This window comes from Paramormyrops kingsleyae, chromosome 4 (assembly GCF_048594095.1).
Source record: "Paramormyrops kingsleyae isolate MSU_618 chromosome 4, PKINGS_0.4, whole genome shotgun sequence".
NCBI classification, from domain to species: domain Eukaryota; kingdom Metazoa; phylum Chordata; class Actinopteri; order Osteoglossiformes; family Mormyridae; genus Paramormyrops; species Paramormyrops kingsleyae.
This window is the reverse complement of record NC_132800.1, coordinates 45,598,566-45,622,865: the sequence shown is the minus strand read 5'-3', so window position 1 is coordinate 45,622,865 and position 24,300 is coordinate 45,598,566. Positions and strand designations below refer to the sequence as shown.

General features: G+C 49.4%; 1 non-coding gene and 11 pseudogenes across 1 annotated transcript; all 12 read left to right on the top strand.

The window, feature by feature from the left end:
* Positions 1–42: 42 nt before the first annotated feature.
* LOC140590307 (5S ribosomal RNA) lies at positions 43–161 on the top strand (annotated as a pseudogene).
* A 291-nt stretch (positions 162–452) lies between these two features.
* On the top strand, positions 453–571 carry LOC140590077 (5S ribosomal RNA; annotated as a pseudogene).
* A 297-nt stretch (positions 572–868) lies between these two features.
* On the top strand, positions 869–987 carry LOC140590363 (5S ribosomal RNA; annotated as a pseudogene).
* Positions 988–1,284: 297 nt separating this feature from the next.
* Positions 1,285–1,403, top strand: LOC140590222 (5S ribosomal RNA; annotated as a pseudogene).
* A 17,338-nt stretch (positions 1,404–18,741) lies between these two features.
* Positions 18,742–18,860, top strand: LOC140590197 (5S ribosomal RNA; annotated as a pseudogene).
* Positions 18,861–19,157: 297 nt separating this feature from the next.
* Positions 19,158–19,276, top strand: LOC140590241 (5S ribosomal RNA; annotated as a pseudogene).
* Positions 19,277–19,573: 297 nt separating this feature from the next.
* On the top strand, positions 19,574–19,692 carry LOC140590188 (5S ribosomal RNA; annotated as a pseudogene).
* Positions 19,693–19,989: 297 nt separating this feature from the next.
* On the top strand, positions 19,990–20,108 carry LOC140590378 (5S ribosomal RNA; annotated as a pseudogene).
* Positions 20,109–20,406: 298 nt separating this feature from the next.
* On the top strand, positions 20,407–20,525 carry LOC140590187 (5S ribosomal RNA; annotated as a pseudogene).
* A 297-nt stretch (positions 20,526–20,822) lies between these two features.
* Positions 20,823–20,941, top strand: LOC140590285 (5S ribosomal RNA; annotated as a pseudogene).
* A 298-nt stretch (positions 20,942–21,239) lies between these two features.
* LOC140590410 (5S ribosomal RNA) lies at positions 21,240–21,358 on the top strand (annotated as a pseudogene).
* A 291-nt stretch (positions 21,359–21,649) lies between these two features.
* LOC140589759 (5S ribosomal RNA) lies at positions 21,650–21,768 on the top strand. The gene has a single exon (XR_011990938.1). It is a non-coding gene; the product is annotated as a 5S ribosomal RNA (ribosomal RNA).
* The last annotated feature ends 2,532 nt before the right edge of the window (positions 21,769–24,300 follow it).

Genomic DNA, 24,300 nt, shown 5'->3' with positions numbered 1-24,300 from the left:
CATCAACTGAAAACAAAAGGGCTGATTCTGGCCGCTTTCCTCGCTTACGGCTGTACCGTTCCGACTGCGCCCGATCTCATCTGATCTCGGAAGCTAAGCGGGGCCGGGCTTGGTTAGTACGTGGTCGGGAGACTGCCTGGGATTACCAAGTGCCGTAGGCTTTTTCTTACTTTCACTTTATCCAGAGGGCCCTGCATCTTGCCATGAATGTAAAGATGTCACTCCCCTTTCATTTCACAAATTACCTTTATTTGTACAATGACGGCAGCCCACTTTTGCAGAAAGTACTCGTAGCAATCGTATACAACTCACCGCTTTCTTCCTCATTTTAAGAACGACTTTCTCAAAGACATCTTGACATCAATGCCGCATCGACGTCTGCTCTTCTCTCGGTGCGACTCTCAATAAACCCTCAACTGAAAACAAAAGGGCTGATTCTGGCCACTTCCCTCGCTTACGGCCATACCGTTCCGACTGCGCCCGATCTTGTCTGATCTCGGAAGCTAAGCGGGGCCGGGCTTGGTTAGTACTTGGTTGGGAGACTGCCTGGGATTACCAAGTGCCGTAAGCTTTTTCTTACTTTCACTTTATCCAGAGGGCCCTGCGTCTTGCCACGAATGTAAAGATGTCGCTCCCCTTTCATTTCACAAATTACCTTTATTTGTACAACGACGGCAGTCCCCGCCCAATTTTGCAGAAAGTACTCGTAGCAATCGTATACAATTCACCGCTTTCTTCCTCATTTTAATAACGACTTTCTCAAAGACATCTTCACATCAATGCCGCATCGACGTCTGCTCTTCTCTCGGTGCGACTCTCAATAAACCCTCAACTGAAAACAAAAGGGCTGATTCTGGCCGCTTCCCTCGCTTACGAACATACCGTTCCGACTGCGTCCGATCTCGTCTGATCTCAGAAGCTAAGCGGGGCCGGGCTTGGATAGTACTTGGTTGGGAGACTGCCTGGGATTACCAAGTGCCGTAAGCTTTTTCTTAGTTTCACTTTATCCAGAGGGCCCTGCGTCTTGCCACAAATGTAAAGATGTCACTCCTCTTTCATTTCACAAATTACCTTTATTTGTACAACGACGGCAGTCCCCGCCCACTTTTGCAGAAAGTACTCATAGCAATCGTATACAACTCACCGATTTCTTCCTCATTTTAAGAACGACTTTCTCAAAGACATCTTGACATCAATGCCGCCTCGACGTCTGCTCTTCTCTCGGTGCGACTCTCAATAAACCCTCAACTGAAAACAAAAGGGCTGATTCTGGCCGCTTCCCTCGCTTTCGGCCATACTGTTCCGACTGCGCCCGATCTCGTCTGATCTCGGAAGCTAAGCGGGGCTGGGCTTGGTTAGTACTTGGTTGGGAGACTGCCTGGGATTACCAAGTGCCGTACGCTTCTTCTTACTGTGGTGAGTGTTGTGGAGAGTATTGTGTGATTGTTAATGGGTTGCATCTGGAGGGGGGGGAGGGTTGTCTTTTTAAAGGGGGTTGGAATAGATTGAGGGAGGTTTTTCTCTTGCTTGGGTTGGTTTGGTGGAGAAAGGATCATTGTGGTTCAGGAGGGAGGGGAATCCCTTGGCTGTCCGCGGTTAATGTTGGGGGAAATGTGGTGGGTCCGTCGCTGATTTTAGATCGGCCGCGGGCGAAGATAAGTAGGCAAGAGTGAGGGGGGGGGGGGGCGAGTGTGTAGGGAAGTTAGTTACGTGGGGGCGATAGGGAGCCGCGGAGTGAAGTGAGCTGTGGGAGTGGAGCCTCTTCCTTCTTTGGGGAGGGACGGGGGGGCTGTATTGCCTCTCTCCTGAGAAGTAACCGTCCCTTTTAAAGGTTTCTTTGTCTTTGTATGCATGCGTACGGTTGTGTGTGGATGACACTCTTTTTAGCCGGGGTTTGCTGAGGGTGGGGAAGGGGACTGATGGGGGCGCTTTGGGTGATATACAGAGTGCAGTGCTTCTTTCCTCACTAGATCGTGTATTTATAATCATGGATTTTGTTGGGCGTGATTTGATGATGTGGAGTCAACACGTGTGATGTATTGCCCCCTGTTGTCCGGTGTTTCCCTCTGGAAAGGATTGTGATCTCCGGCTATTAAATGAATTAAATAAAGTAATATTCTATTTATACCCTTGGCTCTGGTGTCTGGACCTCCCCAGATAAATTATAAAAAAAGGTGGTGGCAGCGGTTACCAGTGAACCCGTTTAAGTTGTAGCGGACATAGGAGTTTTAGTTCGCTACACTTATTACACTGGTGGCAGCGGTGGGATCGCTGCTAGGTTTGATTGTTGTAGTTTTGATAATTGACGGGTAATGATGTCTCAGCGGGAGAGCGTGCTGGAGCAAGCCACCTCATCACTGGCGTCTCTGCGAGATGATCAGCAAGAGATTCCTGGTGCGGCAGCGCGTGTTGTAAGTCGTCCGGTTTTTATGCCCGATACGTTTACGGGCGTAAATAGAGAGTGGTCAGACTGGCTTGACCAATTTGAGATGGCCGCTGTAGTAAATATGTGGGATGACGGGATTAAGTTAAAGTTCCTGTCTTTACTGTTGTCTGGGAAAGCGAGAGAAATTTATGGGGGGCTACCGCCACAGGCTCGTGCAAGTTATGCGGCATTGAAACAAGCTCTGCAGGCGTGCTTAGAGCCTAGTGGGAGTGCTGATTGGCATCGGGCAGAGTTTGCCTCTCGTATCCGGCTACTAAATGAGTCGGCTCGGGAGTTTGGTACTGCCCTTAGACGTTTGGTTGTGCGTGCTTACCCTTTAGTCGATTATGCCACACAGGATATGTTAGCTCGTGATCATTTTGTTGTACATGTGGGGTCTGGGGAGTTGCGTATTCAGCTGCGCAGCGCTAAGCCCTCCACTCTAGAAGACGCCATCAATCTGGCCTCAGAGATAGAATCTATAAGGCGTTTGGAAGGCTATTCAGGTCCCCCGGTGGCCCAGGTTTGTGGTGTGAGTGGGTCTGGGTGGGATAAAGATCAGGCTGAGACGCTGTTGGGGGTGGTAGAAGGCTTACGGCAGGAAGTACAGGCATTGCGTGCTGAGGTTAGGGCATTAAAAGTTGGTGGGTCTTTGTCCCAGTCTGGGGGTAGTGCATCTATATCCCCGCCGGTGGTTTCATCCGGACCCCAGGTGTCAGCCCGAGGGGAGCGTATGGTATGCTGGGAGTGTGGGTGTGATAGACACTTGCGGAAAGACTGCCCATATGTGATGGGAAACTCCAGAGGGCGGGCACGGTAGGCCGTGTGCCCGCTCAGATGAAGGAAGGCCTGGTGTCTGGAGGACCTTTTGTAGTTAGTTTGTGTGGAAAAGGGTTATATGTGAGTGCTATTGTGGGAGGGGTAGATACTAACTTGCTGGTGGATACGGGGGCACAGGTCTCTGTAGTGCCGCGGCATTTTTGGGAGTCTGCTACTCGTGGTGTAGGACAGTTGGATCCGTATATGGGCAGGGTGGTTGTAGCTAATGGTGAGGAATTGAAAATTTTGGGTAAGTGGCACACTGTGTGTCAATTTGAAGCGTTGGCATTGGGGGTTGAGTTTCTAGTGGTGGACACGGATATGCGTGATTCATTGTTGGGTAATGACTTCCTTCTGAAGTATGGGGCCATAATAGATTTGAAGGGACAGTGTTGCCAAGTGATGGGCAAGAAGGTACCTTTGGTGACTCAAGGCATTAGTGACCGGCCCCAGGTGGTTATGTTGAGTGCCGACGTGATGGTCCCCCCACGTAGTGAGATTATAATTCCTGGGACTGTTAAGATGACCACTGACAGCCCTGTAGTGGGTATGGTAGAGCCTGCAGCATTATTAGCGGGCCAGTGTGATGTTTTGGTGGCGCGGGTGGTGTGTCGTGCAGATAGGGGTGTTGTTCCGATCAGGGTGATTAATGTGACTGGAGAGGAGCGTAAGCTTTATAAAGGGATGAAAGTGGGTTCGCTGGTGACTGACATTGAGGTGGGCAGGGCAGCAACTCATGGTCAAAAAAAAGGGCCTGGCCAGCCGTGGACTGGGGCTGAGCTCTTTTGTCAGCTTGGCCTTGATAGAAAGGGCCTTAGTGCTGGTGAGGAAGAGGCGGCTCAGGAAATGTTGTATCAACATGCCGCTGTGTTTAGTACTGGTGAGGCTGATTTGGGTAGGACCCAGCTGGCAACCCATGTAATTGACACTGGTGATGCCCGGCCCTTAAAAGTGCCATCTCGGCGGGTTCCTCTGCAGTTACAGGGGGAGATAGATGGGTGCTTGAAGCAGATGCTGGAGGCTGAAGTTATTCAGCCTTCATGCAGCCCATGGGCAGCACCTATTGTGCCTGTTCGGAAGAAGGATGGGGGGTTGCGCTTTTGCGTGGATTATCGCAAGTTAAATGAAGTCACTCGCAAGGATGCGTACCCTTTGCCACGCATTGATGATGCGTTGGATAGTTTGGCTAATGCATCTTGGTTTTAAGAACATAAGAACATAAGATTGTACATTGTTTTCAACCCTTGATCTGGTTAGTGGATATTGGCAGGTGGAGATTGATCCCAAGGATAAACCCAAAACTGCTTTCATTACCCGACAGGGGTTATATGAATTTAACGTCTTGAGCTTTGGATTGTGTAATGCACCGTCAACTTTCCAACGCCTGATGGATCTCGTGCTGGCTGATTTACAGTGGTCCACATGTTTGGTCTATTTGGATGACATCATTGTGCTTGGCCGGTCTTTTGAGGAGCATCTTCAGCGGCTGGACGAGGTATTGGGCAAATTGGAGGGGGCAAATTTGAAGGTGAAGCCCGCTAAATGCAACCTGTTTGCTAAACGGGTACAGTATTTGGGGCATGTGATTTCTGCTGAAGGGGTTAGGGTGGATCCTGCAAAGGTTAAGGTTGTGAGGGAGTGGCCAGTACCAAAGAACCAGACAGAAGTGCGTAGTTTTGTGGGCTTAGCCTCATACTATCGGAGGTTTATCCAGGGGTTTGCTAAGATAGCGCACCCTCTCCACCAGCTAACTGAGAAGGGCCGGAAGTTTACTTGGAATGCTGAGTGTGATCAAGCTTTTTTGGAGCTGAAGGACTGTTTAGTAAGCGCTCCAGTGTTGGTGTACCCCGACCCTGAGAAGAGGTTTGTGTTGGACACCGATGCTAGTGATCTGGGTATAGGGGCGGTGTTATCACAAGAGATGGAGGGGGGTGAGCGAGTGGTGGCATACGCCAGTCGCGCTTTGACTAAAGCAGAGCGAAAATATGCCACTACGAGAAAGGAATTGTTGAGCATGGTCACATTTATGAGGTATTTCAGACATTATCTACTAGGCCGTGAATTTGTGTTGCGCACGGACCACAACTCGCTGCGGTGGCTACACAATTTTCAGGGGGTAGAGGGTCAGTTGGCCCGGTGGATGGAGCAGTTGGCCAATTTTCAATACATAATTGTACATAGAGCAGGTAAGCTGCATGCTAACGCAGATGCAATGTCGCGGGTGCCGGCGTTTGGGGGGTGTGAGGTGGAGCCCCAGGTTTGTGCCCTCCAGACCATAACCCCAGGGGTGGTGAATGTCTGGGGGGATTCATTTGAGTTGGGGGAGGTACAGCAGGAGGATGAGGTCATTAAACTCATAATAAGTCTGAAGCAGAGGGGATTAGACGGTCGTGTGGCAGTAACAGAGCATGAGGGTGTGCAGCGTTACCTGTCAGTGTGGAAGGAATTGGAAGTGCGGGAAGGGATATTGGTGCGGAATGTAGTGGGGCCACATGGGGCTGAGGGGCGTCAGCCAACACAGTTTGTAGTGCCCGTAGGTGTGGTACCTCGTGTATTGTATTGGTTGCATAATACCAAGACTGGCGGGCATTTGGGGGTTCAGAAAGTTCATGCTAAAGTTCGGGACCGTTTTTTTTGGCCGGGGTGGCAGGGGGATGTGCGGCGTTGGTGTCGAGAATGCATGGAGTGTGCATCGCGGAAGGAGGTGGGGGCGGCCCCTCGTGCGCCAATGGTCTCTACAGTGTCAGCAAGGCCATATGAGAGGGTAGCCTTAGATATTTTGGGACCTCTCCCGGAGACGGGAAAGGGAAATAAATATATTTTGGTGGTTGCAGATTATTTTTCGAAGTGGACAGAGGCTTTTTCCCTGCCAAATCAGGAGGCAATTACAGTGGCAAGGGTGTTGGTAGAAGAGTGGGTATGTAGGTATGGTACACCTCGCACTCTGCATTCTGACCAAGGGAGGAACTTTGAGTCTCGGGTTTTTCAAGAGGTATGCCGGCTGTTGGATATTTATAAAACACGGACATCCCCTTACTCACCCCAGTCCGATGGATTGGTAGAAAGGTTCAACCGGACCTTGCTGGCAATGCTTTCGTTGTTTGTGAATCAGAACCAGTCAAATTGGGATACGTTGTTGCCATATGTGATGATGGCATACCGGAGTAGTGTGCATGCCAGTACAGGGTATACCCCGTACAAGGTGTTGTTTGCACGTGAAATGGTGCTCCCCATTGACATAATGTTAAATCTTGATCATGGCGAGAAGTTTAGACCTGTGTCGGAATATGTGGCAGGTGTGTCCCAAACTTTGGAGACTGTAGTAGAGGCAGTGAGGAGGCATCAGAATAAGGCGTCAGCGCAACAGAAAAAGGGTTATGATTTTAGAGCACAGCCCCAGTGGTATACGGAGAATGAATTGGTATGGGTGCGAGATAAGGCTAGGAGGAGGGGTCTGTGTCCTAAGTTGCAAAGGAGGTTTAAGGGCCCTTTCAGAGTAATGGAGCGGATCTCAGAGGTACTGTATAGGATATGCCCAGTGCATGGGGGAGGGGAAACTGTTATTCATGTTAATCGCTTGAAACCTTGTGTGTCTCCTCCTTCTGAGGAAATCCCCAGGTCCCAGGGAGTTGGAGTACGGCAGAAGGAGTGGAGGAGGCAAGTAGGGGGTATGAAACGGCCTCGAGAGGTCTACTCCCCCGTTAACTGGTGGTTCCTACAGCCAAGGGTTGGTCCAGACAATGGTGGTGGAGCAGAGCGGGAGAGTACAAGGACAATGTCTGGGACAAGGCTGCAGGAGATGCCAAGGGGACCGGAGACTTCGGCAGGGGGGATGGAGAAGATAACCCCACAACAGTTAGGAGCGGTTCCACAGAGGGTGGCATTGCAGGAAACCCAGGCTGGAGCGGCAGAGAGTCCGCAACCACAGCAACAGAGGCCAAGAAGGGATAGAAGACCTCCGGGTTGGACAAGAGATTTTAAGATGGATTGACTCGGGGGCGAGTCTTTTGTAGCAGAGGGGGGGGATAGTGTGGTGAGTGTTGTGGAGAGTATTGTGTGATTGTTAATGGGTTGCATCTGGAGGGGGGGGAGGGTTGTCTTTTTAAAGGGGGTTGGAATAGATTGAGGGAGGTTTTTCTCTTGCTTGGGTTGGTTTGGTGGAGAAAGGATCATTGTGGTTCAGGAGGGAGGGGAATCCCTTGGCTGTCCGCGGTTAATGTTGGGGGAAATGTGGTGGGTCCGTCGCTGATTTTAGATCGGCCGCGGGCGAAGATAAGTAGGCAAGAGTGAGGGGGGGGGGGGGGGCGAGTGTGTAGGGAAGTTAGTTACGTGGGGGCGATAGGGAGCCGCGGAGTGAAGTGAGCTGTGGGAGTGGAGCCTCTTCCTTCTTTGGGGAGGGACGGGGGGGCTGTATTGCCTCTCTCCTGAGAAGTAACCGTCCCTTTTAAAGGTTTCTTTGTCTTTGTATGCATGCGTACGGTTGTGTGTGGATGACACTCTTTTTAGCCGGGGTTTGCAGTAGTGTTTGCTGAGGGTGGGGAAGGGGACTGATGGGGGCGCTTTGGGTGATATACAGAGTGCAGTGCTTCTTTCCTCACTAGATCGTGTATTTATAATCATGGATTTTGTTGGGCGTGATTTGATGATGTGGAGTCAACACGTGTGATGTATTGCCCCCTGTTGTCCGGTGTTTCCCTCTGGAAAGGATTGTGATCTCCGGCTATTAAATGAATTAAATAAAGTAATATTCTATTTATACCCTTGGCTCTGGTGTCTGGACCTCCCCAGATAAATTATAAAAAAAGGTGGTGGCAGCGGTTACCAGTGAACCCGTTTAAGTTGTAGCGGACATAGGAGTTTTAGTTCGCTACACTTATTACATTACTTTCACTTTATCCAGAGGGCCCTGCGTCTTGCCACGAATGTAAAGATGTCACTCCCCTTTCATTTCACAAATTACCTTTATTTGTACAACGACGGCAGTCCCAGCCCACTTTTGCAGAAAGTACTCGTAGCAATCGTATGCAACTCACCGCTTTCTTCCTCATTTTAATAACGACTTTCTCAAAGACATCTTGACATCAATGCCGCATCGACGTCTGCTCTTCTCTCGGTGCGACTCTCAATAAACCCTCAACTGAAACCAAAAGGGCTGATTCTGGCCGCTTCCCTCGCTTACGGCCATACCGTTCTGACTGCGCCCGATCTCGGTTAGTACTTGGTTGGGAGACTGCCTGGTATTGGGAAATGACCCCCCCAAGTCCCTATCGCTGATCCTGGGTTGTGCAGAATCCCCGATTAGCATGTTTTTTGGCGGCATCTGCTGGCCGGTTAGGCATGACATCAGTAAATTGAAACTTAATTCATTTAGGATGTTTTTTTCATTTAGGATGGTAATTTTCAATTGGGCCAACGCAATTGAGGGGAAACAGATTAGACCTCATGAACCATATATTTGAGAGCATATCTGAAAGCATATACCTTACTGCCTTCATACAGGTTTTAAATGCAGTCATTTCAGGTAAATACAGTAACTACTTGTAAATACAGTATTTACTTGTGCTCTGGTTACCAGGTTGACCTTGGCTGATTCTCAGGGGGCTTGCTTGACGATTCTGGAGGCATCTCTTTGCAGGCATCGAGGCATCATACCAAAGGGTTGACATTGCACAGTCACTTTATTTTAACACAACTTTGCAAACACCAAGTAATAGACACAGACACTTTCAAATTCTAGATTTGTTTTATTAATATTACACTTAAGTTGTATCAAATGGAATTTATAAATCACAAACAAGAATATAAATAAAATAATAAATAATGTATCAACAAATTGTATCAACAGCGGGTATAAAATCTGAAAATTGAATTAATATTATATATTAATGTTGATCAATATTATATAGTATCAGTAAAATATTATAAGTAAAAATACATATTATAAATATACAAATATAACATAATAAATATTGTATTAAAAAAATTTTAAACAGCAGGTATAAAATTTGAAAACAGAGACATATAATAGCCAGTTTTTCTTTGTATTCAGAAGTGCCCAAAGTGTCCAGGCATGAGAACAGGAGAGGGAACAGGAACAGACAAGTTAGGATTAGAGGTGTCAGTTGTTTTTCCTCTTCTCCAGTTCCTTGTCCATCACACTTTTAAAGTGCTCAAAACATGTCTACACTACACCTTCAAAACCAGATGTGGTTGATTTATTAGTAGTAGGACAATACGTAAAAATTTTCTGGCTGCTTCCAGCCGATTTGTCCTTTGAAGGTGTGTACCTCTTCCGTTGGCCACCGCACTGAGGTACCTGGCAAGCCCCACAGGGTCTCTGGGATTTACTGGGCATGATTGGTTTGATGGTGGGTGCAGGGGATGGTAAAACAGGGACAAAGGCCTGAGTGCAAGACGGCCCAGTAAATTGAATTGATGGAGCCTGTGGCTGTGCTGGAACCACCAGAAGCACCGGTGCTGCTGAAACTGTGGGTGGCACGTAGGAGGCGGCGACAGCAGGCTTTCGCTGGATGGGCCGGTCTGAAGGCCCTGTCTCTAGCTTGGACTTGGGCTCTGGCTCTTCAAAGTCCAACCTGTAAATGTATTGAACACACAGGAGATCATGAGTATTCATTTATGTGCATTAACCCTTTGCTCTCCTCACAATACATAAATGAAACACTTGAAAAACTTACCTCCGCTTCTCACCATGCCTTTTCCCAGCGACATGGTGAAGCTGCTCGTACTGCACTTGAGGTCTCTCTGGTGGCGGCAGTGACGACGGCAGAGCAGGAGCTTCGGGCAGCGGAAGACTCGTCCAGGAGATTTTCTGCAAAACACACACACACACACACAAAGTATTAAGTGCATTGCTTTAATTATAATAATGAACTCACATGATGACACAAGCAAAAAACATCAAGTCTTAGTAGCTCTACTAGTGATACAATGGTCATTACATAGTTATGACATATATGAGCATTCTATTACCTGCAGCAGCCAACAGCTCAGCATCACTGGCATAGTTAGCGTCATGCTGGAACTGGGAGACAGAAGACTCAGACTTTGATGCCTGTTTCTGAAAAAAATAAGTAACTGTAAGATACACACACCAATGCTGATTGTTGCTCAACATAGGTCAAAAGATAGCCCAGTTATCTTACCTTCAACTTCTTGTCTAGATGACATCTGACAGAGGGGAAGTCTCGCACATACTCCAGCATGCGCTCCTTTTGCCACTTCAGATGATCATTCTGCTCACCCTTCTGGCAATACTCGCCGAGCAACCACACGACCCAGCCAACATCATTTTCCAGCAGCCACCTGAATGACTGCCCAGCATACTTTCCAAAGGTGAGGACTAGCTGGCCTTTCCACATCTCTCCTCCAGCTTTTTTGGCAAAAGCCTCTGCCTTTGCAGCATCCAGCCAGGTTGGGTCCTCCACCTTGTTGGGGGCCTCTGCCACAGCCTTGGCAGCAGCTGTGCACTGCAGCCAGGCCTCTCCCTGCCTGTAGAGATGGATGCGGGGGTATTGATGCTGCTTCAAATGCAGGTGGAGGTTGGGTTTGGTGCTGTAAGCTTTTTCTTACTTTCACTTTATCCAGAGGGCCCTGCGTCTTGCCACCAATGTAAAGATGTCATTTGTACAACGATGTCATTTATTTGTACAACGACGGCAGTCCCCGCCCACTTTTGCAGAAAGTACTCGTAGCAATCGTATACAACTCACCGCTTCCTTCCGCATTTTAATAACGACTTTCTCAAAGACATCTTGACATCAATGCCGCATCGAAGTCTGCTCTTCTCTCGGTGCGACTCTCAATAAACCCTCAACTAAAAAGAAAAGGGCTGATTCTGGCCGCTTCCCTCGCTTACGGCCATACCGTTCCGACTGCGCATGATCACGTCTGATCCTGCGCGGCTCAGTGAGTGTGTGGTAGTGAGTGCGTGCGGTGGTGTGTTTTTTTGCATTCGCTATTTGCTTTGATTCGTTTGTTTTTTTTTCTTCATTTCTTTTCGGTTTACTTGTATAGTTCTTTCTGTTCATTTTCCCCTTGGTTAGCCTCACCTCTCCCTGGCCACGCCGTTGCGCCGGGGGGGGAGGCTTGTCACTCGTTTTCAGTGTTTTTTTTTTGCATTTATTTCTATTCGTTTGGCTTTCTTTGCGCGGTGCGCCGTTTACTTCCTGGTTTGCCAATTAGGCATTTTTCCCTTGATTTCAGCTTTTTTTCGTTTTATGTTTGGTCTGGTTCTGTTCTCCCTCTCCCTGGCCTTGTATTAAGCCGGGGAGAGAGGCTTGTCATCCCTTTATTCGCCCCTGATTTGTGTTTTGTTTTCGCCCTCCCTTCCCGTGCGCGTTTATTATCGGTTGTAGTTTGATCCGGTTTAATTTGTGTTTTCATCACTGTTTGCTTTCTTTTCTGCCCCTGTTGGTCTCCCCTCTCCCTGGCCGATTTATTGTGCTGGGGAGAGAGGCTTGTCATTTGTTTTTTTTCGCCGGTCATTTATTTTGGTTTTCACTTCCGCGTTTTGATTGATTGTTTGTTTTGTCCTTGTTGCCCCCCCCCCCCCATTGTGTGATTATGGCTGCTGGTGTCAGGTGGAGCGCGTGGTCTTCTTTTTGCACCTGCCCGCATATGTGCCCGACCAAGTCGTCCTCGATCGTCTCACGGCATGGGGAGTGGAGCCCATCCTCCCGGTGCGCCATCGGCTCCTGCCCGGCATTCAGGTCACTGACGGCACCCGCTGCGTCAGGGTGCGTTTCCCGGCCGTCGTGGTGTCCTTGCCCTACAGTGCTCGTTTTGACACGGTCGAGGGGCCCCGGTACATCCGGGTCGCCCATGACAACCAGGTCCGCCTCTGCCGGATGTGCCTCAAGCCGGGGCATGTGGTGGCCCAGTGCCCCCAGTTTGTATGCCGTGTTTGCGGGCTGCAGGGGCACTACGCCCGTGATTGTGTTGCCGCCCGCTGTGCGAGCTGCCGCAAGGCCGCCGCTCTGTGTGCCTGCTCCGACGCCCCTGGTCGAGAGGGGAAGGCCTCCGTTGCCGGGGACGGGGTTGACCCGGGCTCTCACGTAGGGGGGGAGAAGGGGATGTCTCTCTCACGCCTGCAGGACCCCCGCACTGCCGCCAACGCTGTGACATCGACATCCCCTGTTGCTGCTGCCGCTGGCTGCCTGGATCCCGCCATGGATGACCGCCGCCCCTGTGCTGCTGACACTGCAGCCGGCCTACCGGGGGAGGTGAGTGGGGGTGCCATCCTGGGGGTGGACGCTGTGCTCTTTGGGGGGGCCGGAGACCCCCCGGCCGCACAGGACCTCATCGGGGCGTCGGGCGCTGAAGACATGGCGCTGCCCTCCCGAGCTGTGGATCCCGTGGAGCTGCCAGTGCCTTTGATGCCTGTCTCCCAGTCCCTGTACTCCGAGCCCCCGCCCGCCTTCCCCCCGTCTCTCACCCCGTCCCTCACCCCGTCCCTTCCCGCAGCTCAGGCCGCGGGCGAAGTGCGCCCGGCATCCCAGATGGCCGGAGGTAGGACTGTGGATGGCCCCTCTCCCCCCCCCCTCCCCTCTGCCCCCATCTGTTCAGCCCCTGGCATCGCCCTGGTCCGGCATCCCCCCCTTCGGCACCGATACCCTGAGACAGATCGACGCCCTGGACCCGGACCCCTTCGTCGCCCCGAGGGTCCAGCAGGACGCAGGAAAGTCCCCTATCAACAAGCTGGGCAAGGCAAAGAATAAATAAATTGAGGTTTTGCATGGGGTCTAGGTCCGGGGTGTCTCGTCCGCCCCCTTTGCCGGGCCTGTCCAACACCCTGCGGCGTCAGGAGGAGCGGCGGCAGTCGGCGGTGGCGGCCCTGGTGGCCCTGCGTGCTGCGAGCCCGGGTCATGACGACAGCGGCGACACGGACTGATTTTCACCGCCCCCCTTTTTCATGGACTCATGTCTCCCTTTAATTATATTGTCTCTGAATGTGTATTGCTTTTCTGCTGCCCCGGTTTTGTTTCTTTTTGTTTTCATCGTCATACTGCCGTGTCCGTGTCGCCTTATACCCCCCCCTCTGCTATCGCCGCTGTCGTCCCTCGCTTTTCCCCGTCCCCTAAGTTCCATGTACTTTAGTTGCTTGTGCTTTTTTACGGTTTTTTTTTTTATGGTCCACCTATTTATTGTATTTATGGTTCTTTTTATTGTTCTTATTGGTTTTTTTATGCTTTTATGCTTTTTATGCTTTTTATGCTTTGTACTTTTAATTTCGACTTTGCTCTTCGGACACTAAAATTAACCTCAAATTTAACCATGTTATGATCACTACCGTACAATGGGTCTAAAACCTCTAATTTTCCAATCCTATCCTGGTTATTACAGAAAACCAGATCAAGAAGGGCTTCTCCCCTGGTAGGAGTATTAACAAACTGAGTAAAAAAACAATCCTGTACTAATTCCACCATCTCAAGTTCATTTACAGAAGAGCCAGAGATTGTGTCCCACTGTATCCCAGGTAAATTAAAATCACCCATAACCACCACATCATTTTTATTACTCATAATCCTGATATCATCATATAATATTCTGCTTTCCTCTACAGCTACATTAGGTGCTCTATAACAAACCCCGACAATTAGGCCATTTGAATCTTTAGCATCAAGTTTTATCCATACAGCTTCTGAATTTTTATTTTTATCAGTGAGATCCCTTGCCTGCAAGTTTTCTTTTACGTATACTGCAACACCACCTCCCTTCTTGCCTATCCGGTCTCTACGGAACAACGTACTGTATAACCATCCATATTATATTCATCACCATCATTGTCACTCATCCATGTTTCAGTTATTCCTATGTCATAATTGTCTGAAGAAATTAAAGCCTCTAAGTCAGTAATTTTGTTTCTAATACTCCTAGCATTCAAATACAGACCACTAATGGTAGGCCTTTTACAGTGTCTACTTTTAATATTTATTTGGGCATTCCGTCTCTCCCCACATAAATTCTTAACTGACCTCCCTGCCCCCCCAGTCCCTAGTTTAAACATTCCTCAACTATTCTGCACATACGCCTCCCCAATACACTGGTTCCCCTATGGTTCAGGTGCAACCCGTCCGGCTTGAACAGGTCCCACCTGTTCCAGAAGGTCTTCCAGTGCCCCATAAACCTGAACCCCTCTTTCCTACACCACCATTTTAGCCACGCATTTAATCCCCTTATCTCAGCTAACTTTGCCTGACTTGCACGTGGCACGGGAAGTATTCCAGAGAATACCACCGTGGATGTTCTGCTTCTAAGCTTATCCGCGACTTCTACAAACTTATCTTGCAGAACAGCCCTTCTGCCCTTTCCTATGTCATTGGTGCCAACATGCACCACGACCACTGGATCCACCCCGGCTGGGGCCAAAAGCCTGTCCACTCGATCTGGAAGGTCCCCTACCTGGGCACCAGGCAGGCAAGACACCGTACGGGACCCTCTATCACGGGTGCACACATAACTATCTACACCTCTTATAATTGAATCCCCTACTACCACAACCTCCCTCCTACTGGGGTTAGGTGGCCCCTTGGTGCCCAAGGGCTCACCTGCCTCCCCAGTCTCTTCCGGCTCTAAAGCTGGAAGCACCTGAAAGCGGTTAGACACCGCTACTTCAGGTGATGCCGCCTCTGTGAATTGTGTACGCCCTTTTCTACGTCTACGACCTACGTTCACCCAGCTCTCTCGACCTACTTGTTCATCATTCTCCCCCCTCCCTGCTTGTGACGTACACACAGTCTCCCTAGAAGGCGTATTAACTCTCTCGTTTAACTCATTGTTATGATGGATGAGAGCCAGTCGCTCCTCTAGGTCACGAACCTGGACCATGAGTGAGTCAACTAACCTACATCGCTCGCAGACGAAATCCGACTGGACGCAAGCATCCAGAAGGGCAAACATCTTGCAAACACAACACTGAGCTGGCCCCATAATTACCTAACTCACTATGTCCCCGTCCTTTACTCCCAGCCCAGTATATTAATAGAGAATATTTAAACTTTTAGTTGATCTAATTAACGTATAGTTAAAACAAAGTGCCGCGTACACTAAAACACTAAATTAACACTTGCGTTAAATCGGAACTTTATTATAAATTATCCGGCAGCGTCAGCGATAACAACCTTTAAATTAAACTTTTAAAATAACCAAATTTACAATTACTTACCCGAGATTAACTTCCTGTTGAACCACGTTTAGCTAAACTAAAGCGAAGTTGCTCTAGGGAGGCCAAAAACCACAAAAAACCCTCACAAAGCAGGCTACTGCCGGAGTGGGAAAAAAAGTGGAAAATGTCCTCCCGGCCCCGACCTGCGACCGAGCAAAGCTCCGGAGCAACTGTCCTTTTAAAGTTAATGTTACCGATGTTCGATAATATTACCCGCGGGTGTTTGATGCGAAGGACGCAGACAGAAACGCCGCTCGCGCCCGCAGCTGTCGGTAACACTCACGCTGTCAATTAACAAGGACAGACAATTACACACGTAAAAATAAAAGTTAAAAATGAAACAACAACCACCCTCGTAACCGTGCTAAAGGTGTTTACACAAGGTGTTGGCCTCGGTCTTGGCCTCCCGGCTCAGTCGGGTGCTGCTGTCTCTCATCCGCACCACCCAGACGTACGGGGTGATGTGCAGGCGGCGGTGGGGTTCATGGAGACGGCGGGTACGCCCGGTTAGCTGGTGAAGCTCGACTTCGCCAAGGCCTTTGACAGGGTCGAGCACGCCTACCTCCAGCGTGTGATGGAGGTGTTCGGCTTCGGCCCGGGCTTCCTGGCCTGGACGCGCCTCTTGTGCACCTCCGCCATGACCGCGGTCGCCTGTAACGGCTACGTCACTGCTCCCTTCCGCATGACGCGTTCGGTGCGGCAGGGCTGCCCCCTGTCGGCCGCCTTGTACACCTTGGCGGTCGAGCCCCTCGGCCTCCTGGTGGCCACCTCTCGTGACATTGCTAGGGTGCCCATCGGCCCGACATGCTTCGCTCTGCCGGTCTTCCAGTACGCTGACGACACCACCCTGCTCGTGCCCGACGGGGCCAGCGTGGGGGCTGCGTTGCGCAGCGTGCAGCAGTACTGTGACATTACTGGGGCTAGGGTCAACCTGCAGAAGTCGGTCTACCTGCGGCTCGGCTTGGCTGGGCCTCTGCCCGCCTAGCTGGGGCTAACTGAGGCCGAGGGGGAGGTGCGTCTCCTGGGCGTGTTGCTAGGGAGGAGCGCCGAGGTCACGACGGGGAGGATGTGGGACGACCTCACGGGTGCTGTGGAGCGGCAGCTGGCCGGGTGGGCGGGCCGTCTCCTCTCGCTGCAGCAGAGGGTGTTACTGTTGAACGCATTGGTGTTATCTGTGCTGTGGTATCACCTGAGCGTCACTCACCTGCCCCACGGACACTATGCCAGGTTGCGGAAGGCCGTCCTGCGCTTCCTCTGGGGGGGGGGGCAGAGTCCTGGTGGCTTACACTACCTTGATTGGCCCTCCCGACAGGGGTGGGCTGGGCCTCCTGGACCCTCTGGTCCAGGCTAAGGCCCTGCGTGTGCGGATGCTACAGGCCTTCCTGGACGAGAGTCGCCCCTCCCTGTGGAAGGTGGTGCTCTCGCTCCGGCTGGAACAGTGTGCTGGGAGGGAGCTGGCCGAGGACGCTCTTTGGATGCGTCTCCGGCCCGGCATGGTGCGCAGCATCCCATCCCTCTACGCGCAGCTCCTGTTGGCGTGGGGTGAGTTCCAGGAGCACACTGTCGTGGTGCCTGAGGGGCGGCAGCTTCTGCTTCAGCAGCCGCTGCTGCTCAACCCGCGCGTCCTCTCCGGGGGGCAACCCCTCGAGTTCCGGCACTGGTGGGAGGCTGGAGTGCGTCAGGTGCGAGACCTCGCCGTCTATGACCAGGTTGAGGCTGTGGCCGAGAGGGCCTCCAGGGTCACTGTTGCCAGGCAGTGTCTGGCGGCGAGAGCTGCCCTCCCCGCTGACTGGGTGCGTGACATTGAGCAGGCCGACAGCCCCCGGGATGTGGCCCCCCGTTTCCCCACGGTGTACGTGAGGCGGCTGTCCGGGTCGCTCGTCCCCTTGGGAGCGTGCGTTACCCGTGACTTTGCCCGCCTCTACAGGCAGCGTGCTTTTGTTGCCCCGGTGGCGCAGGACTTTTGGAGCAGGTGCTTCCCCGCCCTGGGGCCTGACCTGTTGTGGGGGAACGTGCTGGCCTGCCCGGCGGACCCTGCCCTGGCCCATTTTGATTTCAGACAGCGGCACAATGCCCTATGGTCAATGTGGTGGCTGCATAGACTGGGCTTCGCCGCGTCTCCGCTCTGCCCAGTGTGCCGGGAAGTGGAGGAGGGCTGCACACACCTGTTCTTTGGCTGCGCTCAGTTAGTTGGCTTTATTGTCTGGGTACTGGAGGTGGTGGACAGGATAGCCGGGGCGGTGGGGCCATGCCTGTTTTTACGGAGGCGGGGTGGCAGGTCATGTTCCTGTTTGGTGTCCCCAAGGTCCACCCCGCCAGCACCTTTCTTAATTTGTTTTTAGCTGTTGCCAAGTACGTGATCTGGTTGCGGCGCAACAAGGCCCGCCACGAGGGTGTGGTTTTAGACCCGATTTTAATGTGCCACTACCGGCTGCGTCTGGTTTTATCCAAGGTGTTTTTATTGTCTGCCGGGCCTCATGACATGCCCCGGTTCTTATGTGGACCGGGTTCCTTTTGTGTCTGTTGTGGGTGGGCGTTTGGTTTGGGATGCGTTTTGAGGGTGGGCTGCTTGTTTTCTTTTGTTTTGCTGTTTTAGGTGGGTTGCTTGGGTTGTTTTTCTTGGGTTTGTGTGTATGGGTGGGTCATGTGCTGCTTGTTGTTCGTCTTCTGTGTTGTTCGTTGTTGGGTCTCTTGCTCATTCTAATTGGCGTTTTACTTGATTGGCTTTTATTGATTGTGCTTGGTTTTTATTTTTATTAAATTCCACGCCTACATGATGAGGACTGCTGCACCCTGTGAGTAGGGGTCTTGGAGCGCGGGCGTGCCCCGTTCCCTGGCCCCTCTCCCTGTACCGCCCCCCTGCTGTGGTGTATGTGTGGCACTGTCGTTCTGAGTGGTTTAAAAAAAAAAAAAAAAAAGCTGCGCCCGATCTCGTCTGATCTCGGAAGCTAAGCGGGACCGGGCTTGGTTAGTACTTGGTTGGGAGACTGCTTGGGATTACCAAGTGCCGTAAGCTTTTTCTTACTTTCACTTTATGCAGAGGGCCCTGCGTCTTGCCACGAATGTAAAGGTGTCACTCCCCTTTCATTTCACAAAGTATCTTTATTTGTACAACGACGGCAGTCCCCGCACACTTTTGCAGAAAGTACTCGTTGCAATCGTATGCAACTCACCGCTTTCTTCCTCATTTTAATAATGACTTTCTCAAAGACATCTTGACATCAAGGCCGCATCGACGTCTGCTCTTCTCTCGGTGCGACTCTCAATTAACCCTCAACTGAAAACAAAAGTGCTGATTGTGGCCACTTCCCATGCTTACGGCCATACCGTTCCGACTGCGCCCGATCTCATCTGATCTCGGAAGCTAAGCGGGGCCAGGCTTGGTTAGTACTCGGTTGGGAGACTGCCTGGGATTAGCAAGTGCCGTAAGCTTTTTCTTACTTTCACTTTATCCAGAGGGCCCTGCGTCTTCCCACGAATGTAAAGATGTCACTCCCCTTTCATTTCACAAATTACCTTTATTTGTACAACGACGGCAGTCCCAGCCCACTTTTGCAGAAAGTACTCGTAGCAATCGTATACAACTCACCGCTTTCTTCCTCATTTTAAGAACAACTTTCTCAAAGACATCTTGACATCAATGCCGCATCGACGTCTGCTCTTCTCTCGGTGCGACTCTCAATAAACCCTCAACTGAAAACAAAAGGGCTGATTCTGGCTGCTTCCCTTGCTTACGGCCATACCGCTCCGACTGCGCCCGATCTCGTCTGATATCAGAAGCTAAGTGGGGCCGGGCTTGGTTAGTACTTGGTTGGGAGACTGCCTGGGATTACCAAGTGCCGTAAGCTTTTTCTTACTTTCACTTTATCCAGAGGGCCCTGCGTCTTGCCACGAATGTAAAGATGTCACTCCCCTTTCATTTCACAAAGTATCTTTATTTGTACAACGACGGCAGTCCCAGCCCACTTTTGCAGAAAGAACTCGTAGCAATCGTATACAACTCACCGCTTTCTTCCTCATTTTAAGAACGACTTTCTCAAAGACATCTTGACATCAATGCCGCATCGACGTCTGCTCTTCTCTCGGTGCGACTCTCAATTAACCCTCAACTGAAAACAAAAGTGCTGATTGTGGCCGCTTCCCATGCTTACGGCCATACCGTTCCGACTGCGCCCGATCTCATCTGATCTCGGAAGCTAAGCGGGGCCGGGCTTTGTTAGTACTCGGTTGGGAGACTGCCAGGGATTACCAAGTGCCGTAAGCTTTTTCTTACTTTCACTTTATCCAGAGGGCCCTGCGTCTTCCCACGAATGTAAAGATGTCACTCCCCTTTCATTTCACAAATTACCTTTATTTGTACAACGACGGCAGTCCTAGCCCACTTTTGCAGAAAGTACTCGTAGCAATCGTATACAACTCACCGCTTTCTTCCTCATTTTAAGAACGACTTTCTCAAAGACATCTTGACATCAATGCCGCATCGACGTCTGCTCTTCTCTCGGTGCGACTCTCAATAAACCCTCAACTGAAATCAAAAGGGCTGATTCTGGCTGCTTCTCTCGCTTACAGCCATACCGTTCTGACTGCGCTTGATCTCGTCTGATCTCAGAAACTAAGTGGGGCCGGGCTTGGTTAGTACTTCGTTGGGAGACTGCCTGGGATTCCCAAGTGCCGTAAGCTTTTTCTTACTTTCACTTTATCCAGAGGGCCCTGCGTCTATGCCACGAATGTAAAGATGTCACTCCCCTTTCATTTCACAAATTAGCTTTATTTGTACAACGACGGCAGTCCCCGCCCCCTTTTGCAGAAAGTACTCGTAGCAATCGTATACAACTCACCGCTTTCTTCCTCATTTTAAGAACGACTTTCTCAAAGACATCTTGACATCAATGCCGCATCGACGTCTGCTCTTCTCTCGGTGCGACTCTCAATTAACCCTCAACTGAAAACAAAAGTGCTGATTGTGGCCGCTTCCCATGCTTACGGCCATACCGTTCCGACTGCGCCCGATCTCATCTGATCTCGGAAGCTAAGCGGGGCCGGGCTTTGTTAGTACTCGGTTGGGAGACTGCCAGGGATTACCAAGTGCCGTAAGCTTTTTCTTACTTTCACTTTATCCAGAGGGCCCTGCGTCTTCCCACGAATGTAAAGATGTCACTCCCCTTTCATTTCACAAATTACCTTTATTTGTACAACGACGGCAGTCCTAGCCCACTTTTGCAGAAAGTACTCGTAGCAATCGTATACAACTCACCGCTTTCTTCCTCATTTTAAGAACGACTTTCTCAAAGACATCTTGACATCAATGCCGCATCGACGTCTGCTCTTCTCTCGGTGCGACTCTCAATAAACCCTCAACTGAAATCAAAAGGGCTGATTCTGGCTGCTTCTCTCGCTTACAGCCATACCGTTCTGACTGCGCCTGATCTCGTCTGATCTCAGAAGCTAAGTGGGGCCGGGCTTGGTTAGTACTTCGTTGGGAGACTGCCTGGGATTCCCAAGTGCCGTAAGCTTTTTCTTACTTTCACTTTATCCAGAGGGCCCTGCGTCTATGCCACGAATGTAAAGATGTCACTCCCCTTTCATTTCACAAATTAGCTTTATTTGTACAACGACGGCAGTCCCCGCCCCCTTTTGCAGAAAGTACTCGTAGCAATCGTATACAACTCACCGCTTTCTTCCTCATTTTAAGAACGACTTTCTCAAAGACATCTTGACATCAATGCCGCATCGACGTCTGCTCTTCTCTCGGTGCGACTCTCAATTAACCCTCAACTGAAAACAAAAGGGCTGATTCTGGCCATTTCCCACGCTTATGGCCATAGCGTTCCGACTGTGCCCGATCTAGCTTGATATCGGAAGCTAAGCGGGGCTGGGCTTGGTTAGTACTTGGTTGGGAGACTGCCTGGGATTACCAAGTGCCGTAAGCTTTTTCTTACTTTCACTTTATCCAGAGGGCCCTGCGTCTTGCCACGAATGTAAAGATGTCACTCCCCTTTCATTTCACAAAGTATCTTTATTTGTACAATGACGGCAGCCCACTTTTGCAGAAAGTATTCGTAGCAATCGTATACAACTCACCGCTTTCTTCCTCATTTTAATAACGACTTTCTCAAAGACATCTTGACATCAATGCCGCATCGACGTCTGCTCTTCTCTCGGTGCGACTCTCAATAAACCCTCAACTGAAAACAAAAGGGCTGATTCTGGCAGCTTCCCTCGCTTACGGCCATACCGTTCCGACTGCGCCCGATCTCGTCTGATCTCGGAAGCTAAGCGGGGCCGGGCTTGGTTAGTACTTGGTTGGGAGACTGCCTGGGATTACCAAGTGCCGTAAGCTTTCTCTTACTTTCACTTTATCCAGAGGGCCCTGTGTCTTGCCACGAATGTAAAGATGTCACTCCCCTTTCATTTTAAATTACCTTTATTTGTACAACGACGGCAGTCCCAGCCCACTTTTGCAGAAAGTACTCGTAGCAATCTCGTAGCAGATTGTTATACAGTGATATTAGGATTATGAGCAATAAAAATGATGTGGTAGTTATGGGTGATTTTAATCTACCGGGGATGCAGTGGGACATTGTTGCTGGCTCTTCTGAAAATGAACTTGACATGGTGGAATTAGTACAGGATTGTTTTTTTACTCAGTTTGTTAACACCCCTACCAGGGGAGATGCCATTCTTGATCTTGTTTTGTCTAATAACCAGGACAGGATTGGTAAATTAGATGTTTTAGAACCACTTGACAGTAGCGATCATAACATGGTTAAATTTGAGATTAAGTTTAGTGCCCGAAGAGCAAAGTCCAAATCAAAAATATTTAATGTTAGGAAGGCTAACTTCAATTGTATGAGATTAAAACTAGAAACTGTGAACTGGATGGAGTTAATTAACAAAACTGTTGAAGAGGCATGGGGATTTTTTAAAAGCACATTATTGCAAGTACAAGAGGACTTCATACCTGTTTCTAGCAAGAATAAATCAAGGAAATTGCAACCTAGGTGGTTTAATAGGGACATAAAGTATAAAGTAAGGAGGAAAAGGGCTTTGTTCCAGAGATGGAAAATAACTGATGATGACATAATAAAGCAAGAGTATCTAAATCTACAGGCTGAATTAAAAAATGACATTAGACGAGCTAAAAGGAATGTCGAAAGGAAGATCGCATTGGAGGCTAAGGATGACGTTAAAAGTTTCTTCCAGTATTTTAACTCTAAAAGAGCTCTAAAAGCTGAAATCACTAATCTGCAGGATAGTAAGGGTCTTATAATTGAAAACGACATTGACATAGTAAATGAGTTCAATGATAGTTTTGCACGGGTATTCACTGTTGAGGACACTAGTAACTTACCAGTTCTTATTACTAATCCAACATCGTCTATAACTAATATATATATAACTGAAACTGATGTTTTGCAAAGCCTAGCTAAGCTCAAAATAAATAAATCACAGGGCCCTGATGGCATCTTACCTATAGTGTTAAAAGAGATGAGGGATATTATTTGCCAACCCTTAACATTACTGTTTCAAAAATCCTTATCTGAAGGTGTGGTACCTTCTGATTGGAAGCATGCCAACATGACGCCCATTTTCAAAAAAGGGGATAGAAGTAATTTGTCAAACTATAGGCCAATCAGTCTAACTTGTATAACTGGTAAAGTTATGGAGGCTATAATCAAAGAGAACATGGTAGATTACCTGGACTCAAATAACATTTTGAGGGATAGCCAGCATGGATTTAGGAGAGGTAGATCCTGTTTAACAAATCTGTTGGAGTTTTTTGAGGAAGCTACTCAGGAAGTTGATGATAAGAAGGCCTATGATGTCATCTACTTAGATTTCCAAAAGGCTTTTGATGTTGTTCCCCACAAGAGGCTCTCACTTAAACTTATAGCGTCAGGTATTTTAGGAACTGTCGCGACCTGGATTGATAACAGGTTAACGGATAGGAAGCAGCGAGTAGTTATAAGAGGCTCAATGTCACAGTGGGCCTGCGTTCATAGTGGGGTACCGCAGGGTTCAATTTTAGGACCACTTTTGTTCCTAATTTATATAAATGATATAGACACCAATATATACAGTAAACTGGTGAAATTTGCAGATGACACCAAGGTGGGTGGTGTAGCAGATACTGAACTAGCGGCTCAGCAGCTACAGCGGGATCTTAATTTAATTAGTGACTGGGCTGACACCTGGCAGATGAAATTTAACATAGACAAATGTAAGGTACTCCATGTAGGGAGCAGAAATATAAAGTACAGGTATTTTATGGGACCTACTGAAATAAAGGTAGCTGATTATGAGAAAGACCTTGGTGTGTATGTTGATGCTTCCATGTCTCATTCTCGCCAGTGCGGGGAAGCAATAAAAAAGGCCAATAGGATGTTGGGGTATATCTCCAGGTGTGTGGAGTTTAAGTCAAGGGAGGTAATGCTAAGATTATACAATTCCTTGGTGAGACCTCACCTAGAATATTGTGTACAGGTTTGGTCACCATATCTTAAAAAGGACATAGCGGCCTTAGAAAAGGTGCAGCGTAGGGCCACAAGAATGATTCCTGGTCTTAGAGGAATGTCATACGAGGAAAGGTTATTTGAGCTAAATCTGTTCAGCCTCAAGCAAAGGAGACTGAGGGGGGACATGATCCAGGTCTATAAGATTCTAACAGGTTTGGATGCTGTTCAACCGAATAGTTACTTCAGCATTAGTTCAAATACAAGAACTCGTGGCCATAGGTGGAAATTAGCGGGAGAACATTTCAAACTGGATTTAAGGAAGCACTTCTTTACACAGCGTGTAGTCAGAGTATGGAATAGTCTTCCTGATAACGTAGTGCAAGCTGAATCCTTGGGTTCCTTTAAATCAGAGCTAG